Source organism: Dermacentor albipictus, chromosome 10 (assembly GCF_038994185.2).
Source record: "Dermacentor albipictus isolate Rhodes 1998 colony chromosome 10, USDA_Dalb.pri_finalv2, whole genome shotgun sequence".
In the NCBI taxonomy this organism is placed as follows: Eukaryota; Metazoa; Arthropoda; class Arachnida; order Ixodida; family Ixodidae; genus Dermacentor; species Dermacentor albipictus.
This window is the reverse complement of record NC_091830.1, coordinates 5339674-5346092: the sequence shown is the minus strand read 5'-3', so window position 1 is coordinate 5346092 and position 6419 is coordinate 5339674.

Genomic DNA, 6419 nt, shown 5'->3' with positions numbered 1-6419 from the left:
CAGCAAACTCCGCAGTTTGCTGGTGAGAGCCGTTTTATAACAAACAATTAAACCCGCGGCCTCATAAAGTAAAAAAAAGAAAATAAAACATAGCTTCTCTTTCTGTAACATGAATGAAAGCATATGGAACTGTATACAAGCAACGCATGCGAAACAACCAATATGCCTGTTATTGAAATGTTCGTTTTAAGATTGTGCAGACGAGACAATTGCACGAAGCGCAACGTATCACATGGCGGATTGCGACGTATCTGCGCAAATTTAATCCGACAGCGTGTGTAAGAGCGATGCTTCTAATGTTCATAGATGTCATTCAGATAGAGGTCAAGCGTAATCAGTGTAAGGAGAATAAAATACCCAACCATTTGCCGTGCTGTGCTACTGTACCGCGAGCCCTAATATTTAAGTACGCCCCTTCGCGAAATTTCCTACAAACGTTTCTTTCGCGCGGAACTTTAATGAAAAACCGCCCACGTGCAGAGGATGCGCGTGGGCTGTTGCGCGACGTGGAATCGCTCTCCTTCCTAGCTATTAAAGAAAAGGTAATGCAATTACCTGAATGCGCGTCCCTTACCTCTTGACCTGATTGGCCTCCTTATAATTTATGCGAGGCAGACCTTGAAATATCAGGCTACGCAGTGATTAAAATTGGAATTGCGATTTGCTCGAGTAAACCACGCGCACGCGTGTCATATAGCACCATTTATATTGTGTAGGAGAGTTTCATTGCGTCGTAGACGATCGCGTTGTGTTCAATTAGGACGGCCCGTCGAAAACAAGACGTCGTCTGCAATGACAAAGGCCTGCGCTTTTTTGTTACCTTCTCTTCCGAATTGGCAGAGCAAAGCGCAATGTTTACGAGCGCACGCTTACATATACGGGAGGCGAGTGTCTTGCGCCGTAACGCAATCTGTTGTTGACCCTCTGCTGTGCCTCCGCTGCGTCGTGCTATGCCTGGGCTTCGCTGTACGAGAAAAGCCGCCAGGGATGCCACATGCTCGTCATTTCGATTCCATGGGGTCATCATACGCACAAAATGGAATACGCGTGTGGCTGTCCACGCGTTTGTATCCTTTTCCCGTGAGTTGCCCTTGCGTGCGCGCAAAAGAAATAACGCACGGGGACAATTAGTCGGCCATTTTTATTACTTCTTTCGCTCTCGTTCGGTATTGGATGGCACTTCGTTTCGAAACAGTGCGGCGTCTTTGTTTCCATAGTGTTTTTAACACATGTCACCACGTGGGGGAGGACTTGAAGATATGTTCACGCGGTTCGCGAAAAGTAAGTTGTAGAATATGAATTTTCCAGCCACTTGTTCCACGAGGCATCTTGCTGAATAAATGTTTGAGAAGTTGTCAGACAAACACATTGATTATTTGATTGACGAACACATACATTAAATTATTCGCGGTTGGTTAATTGAGTGAGTCACTCAATCATTGATATGAGTTTAATATTTAACACCGTAGTGAGGATCTCAGAATTACTACAGACTCTTTTGAATTTTTTAAGACTACAGACTACAGATTCTTTTGAATTCTTTAAAGTAATAAAATGAAATGAAATGAAATCCTAATTAAGCAGGTGTATCTGCATTACCACATAGCCCTCTCGTTAGTGTTCACGAAATTTGACATCAGGAAAGGCCACCTGGTGTCCCGTGTATTCACTGACCTCTTAGGGGTGTTCAAATTCAAATTCAAATGAGCACGCGTCTGGTGTCTGGTATTCACAAGAATGAGGTCCATGCAAGTTCATTCGTGCTAAGAAAATCACGTTACCTGTGCTTTTTTAATCTACTTAGCTTTCTAACCTTATAATCTGAAAGTAAACGTAATATCTCACCTTGCTTCATCTGTTTTTTTTTTATTGATATGATATAAGGAGATGTTGGCGCACAATTTAAGGCGCCGGCTACTCCTCATCTCTTGAGTGGTTCCTTCACATATCGTACAAGGTTCAAGGTTACATATCAAATAGTCTTTTCACACAAGCACCATGACTTATCACGCAGCGTTTCCACAGGAACACTATGACGTAAGGAACATACAAAATACAATGTATATGTCTCCACACTTATGTAGATGAAAGTCTCAAAAGTACAAAAGATATTTCCGTCTAACAACACATTGTCTAGTCAGCGGGTGGTACATACATTATGTAAATGCATTATCACATACAGTCACAACAGAACAGTCAACATAACATAATTCACAAACAGATGGATATACACAGTGACAATGAAATGAAGAGAACAAGGAAAGCGCTAATAACTTCCAGCAATGCCGCTGTCTTCAAGAAAACTCTTTAGTGCTTTTAAAGCACTCTTCTGCAAGGCCGTTGTTGGCCAAGGGCCCAAAATTTTCCTTAAACTGAAAGGTCTGCGGTCTAATTTAATTAGCGCTGATTTAAGTCTGCTTCTTGGTGTGTCGTGATGTGGGCAATCTAGAAGGAGGTGATATATATCTTCGTCTATAAATCCACAATCACATTCGGGGGTTTCCGCACGGCCAATTCTGTGTAAGAAATGCTTTGTGTAGGCAGTGCCTAGCCTTAACCGATGAATAAGGGTTTCCATAGTTCTATCTAATGACAATGAAAATTTGAATTCAATAAATGGATCAATATGGTATAAGTCCGAGCTCTTAGAATTCTGGTCAAACCAAGTGTTTCTAGACATTTTGAGAGACGTTGTCCTTATAATGCAGCGAAATTCATCCTTTGATATTGGGAGCGGAGATGTATCATCTATGAGGTGTGCTTGTCGTGCTGCTTCATCGGCTGCTGTGTTGCCAGGAATGTCGCAATGCCCTGGTATCCACTGGAATGTTATTGCATGTTTCGCTTCGCTTGCCTTTGTGAGGTTTTTAAGTGTTTCATATATTAAACTGTCACTGAATGTTTTCCCCTTTGTGTTGCAGAGTGATGTTAGAGCCGCCTGTGAATCACTGAAAATTACCCATTTTTGCGCATCTCTTACTGACAATATAAATTTTATCGCACCTAGGATTGCGAACAGTTCAGCCGTTGTAGACGAAGTCGCACGAGTTAACTTAAATGATTCTTGTTTGTTGAGGTGTGGTATAATGAATGATGAAGTTGAAGAGGTTGCTGTACTAGAGCCATCTGTATAGACGTGCGTGTATCCTGAATACCGCATATATATCTGGTACAGCGCTAGTTGTTGATCAGCTCGAATGAACATGTCTCTTTTGCTGAATATCCCATCTACTGACAATTCGATTTTTGGAACTGTAAGCAGCCATGGAGGATATTCGATGTCTGAGTTCCAAAATTCATTTCTTGGCAATATGTGAAGATTTTCTTGAATTTCTATATGAACATAACTTCTATCTCGTTTCATTATGTCTAGAGCCAATGGGTGGTTTTTATGCTGGGTTTGAAGACGGAAATAATGCCGGCATGTTTCTGTAGTTCGCATAACTGGAAATGGTGATTGGCGAGCCTCAGCTATTACAAGAGAACTAGAAGTCGCTCGTGGAACTCCTAGACATAGGCGTAGTCCTCTAGCTAAAAGTCTTTGAAGTCGCTCTTCTGAAGTGTGGGAAAGTCCGTGTAAGATGGGCGCGGAATACGCAACTTTTTGTCGTATTAATGCATTGTAAACAGTCAGCATGGACGATACTGATCCGCCCCATGATGTGCCTGCAAGTCTGCGAAGTACAGCCACTACGGCATTGACCTCGTTTTCGAGTTTCTTTATATGGGGTGCCCAGGATAGCTGCCTATCAAGTATTATGCCTAGAAATCGATGCTGTTTGACAATCATTAGAGGGTGTCCTTCCAGATTAAGAGTGAAATTTTTTAACTGCCTTCGAGTGAAGGGCAATACAGCTGTCTTTGCGTGTGATAGTACCATTCCTCTCTCTCTCAAAAATTTGTTGATTATATTTATGCCGTCTTGCAATGCCATTTGAAGTAGTTGAGCATTAGACCCAGATGTCCAAATACACACATCATCTGCATACAGTGAAAATTTTAATTGTGATGGCAGCCTTCTTGGTAAATCAGCCATGACGCAGTTAAAAAGGAAGGGGCTGAGTACGCTTCCCTGTGGTACTCCCTGTTTGACAACATGTTCAGCACTCTTTCCTTCACCCGTCTGAACAAAGATTTTGCGACCTGATAGAAATTCAGAAATCCATCGCAAGGACCTGCCAGACAGTCCAAGTTCTAACATGCTTAGCAGAACATGAACGTGACTAACAGTGTCAAATGCCCTCTTGATGTCTAGGAATACTGCTACAGTCATGTTCCCACGTGCACGCTCGTGCTCCACACAGGTTACTATATCTAATATTGCATCCATTGTGCATCTATGTTTTTTAAAACCTACTAAGTAGTTGGACAGCACATTCGTTTCATTACACCACCATTGAAGTCGCGCGTCAATCATTTTCTCCATTACTTTGCATAAACAACTTGTCAAACTAACAGGGCGGAAGGATTCAAGGCACAAGGGCGTCTTACCAGGTTTTAAAATTGGTATGATTCGAGCGACTTTCCAAGAGTCAGGTACAGTTTCCTCTATCCATAAGTTATTATAGATGTCTAAGAGAGCATTTGTACCTGTCGGTCCGAGGTTTCTTAGCATATTGTACGTAATGCCGTCCGGCCCAGCAGCGGACTTTTGGCGACATGATGCAATTGCACATTGAAGCTCGCTTAATGTGAAAGTATGATCTAATTGAGGATGTTGGGCCCAGTAGCAAGCAGTAATTTTGCGCTTAGCCAACACTACTGAAATATCAAACTCTGCACATTGCGATGACAAAGCAGGTCTGGAAATAAGCTCACAAAATTCATCTGCAACTATTATTTCACACGTGTCCCGTGCTACAGCGAGAGCACGAAATGGGAAGCTCTGTGTTACAGGTCCGCTTAAAGAACGAATTACTAGAAAAATTCGTGGGACAGCCGTGTGAGGAGACAGCGTGCCACAGAAGTCGCGCCAGCGCCGTTTGCCTAGATTTTCCATTCGTCTGCGCATTACATTGTGTATTTTCTGAGCATTTCTGTATGCTTCTAAACTTCCGCTCCGTCGGTAAGCTCTTTCGGATCGGCGTCGGATGGCTCTTAGGTGTTCATATTCTCCATCAACTGTAGCATAATCTTTTGGAATTGGGACCTTCCTTGTGCATATGTTCATATTGTCCTGCAAAAATTCTGTAAATTTTTCCACTGTTGCATGTTGATTAATTTGATCCGTTAGGCGGTACCGAAAAGCTTGCCAGTTGGTTAGTCTGCTGTAACGCCTGATATCACAGTACATGCTAGGGTGGTTAACAAGGATGGGAAAATGATCACTTCCGCGCGTTTCCATATCTGTTGTCCATCCCACACCATTCACTAGATCATGTGAACACAGGGTAACATCTATGCAGCTTGAGTAATTATATCCACGAAGGAATGTTGGCGACCCATCGTTTAAAACAGTCAAGTTGCATTTATCTATGGCGCACTCTATAACGTTACCCCGTGCATCACAATGATCACTGCCCCAGATGATGTTGTGTGCATTGAAGTCGCCACATATAAATACATTAGAATGAGCTATCTTGAAGATATCCACTAGCGCTTCTACTGAAATGCGGTTTGAAGGTTGTAGATATAGATTAATCACTGTTATACAGAGCTTGCCAAAGGATACTTTACATGCGATGAATTCCGGGAAGTCCGAATCACTGGACTGAATTTGATAAGATGGTAGAGGATGAAGATGAAGATGAAGATAAGATGAAGATGAAGATGAAGCAGACATAACTGCTTCATCTGTTGTTGCGTAGATACTATAGTAATTTAAAAGCCCTACACATCCTGGCGGTAAATTTTATTTTTCACCTGCACAGACACTAAACAAAGATAAGATGCTTCTGTAGCAGATTTACGCCATATTATTTATGTTATAGTGTTATAGGCTAGAGGGCCTACGTTATTTCAAAATTTACTCGGCCGGCAGCTTTAACAACAAATTTAGTGACTTTGAGGCAATATTTGTTGAAATTTAGGGTATTCTTATGTCGCAGTTTTGTGAAATGTGGAAAAGAATGGCAATACTGGCACACGGTCAGCGCCATTCGCATCACAAGATAACACTTGCCAGTTGTCAGTGCTAACGTCAATTGTGCAGGTTTGCCGCCAGTAAGAATTACTGCAATCCATTCGTAGCGCTCTCCTGCAACGGCTTGCGAGGTTCATATTCCAAATAATTTGTTCGTTCGATCGTCTGTTATCATTGCGAGGTAGCGTAGTCCCAAGCAATCGCCCCTGAACACTGCATCGAAGACAGTCCCACAAAACGCGTTTTTCAAAGAATGCAGGTTATGTTTTCAGGGTGGGATATGTTCATTTTCCAAACTCTGAAGCATATTTATGCACCGGAGAAGCAAAAGGAGTTA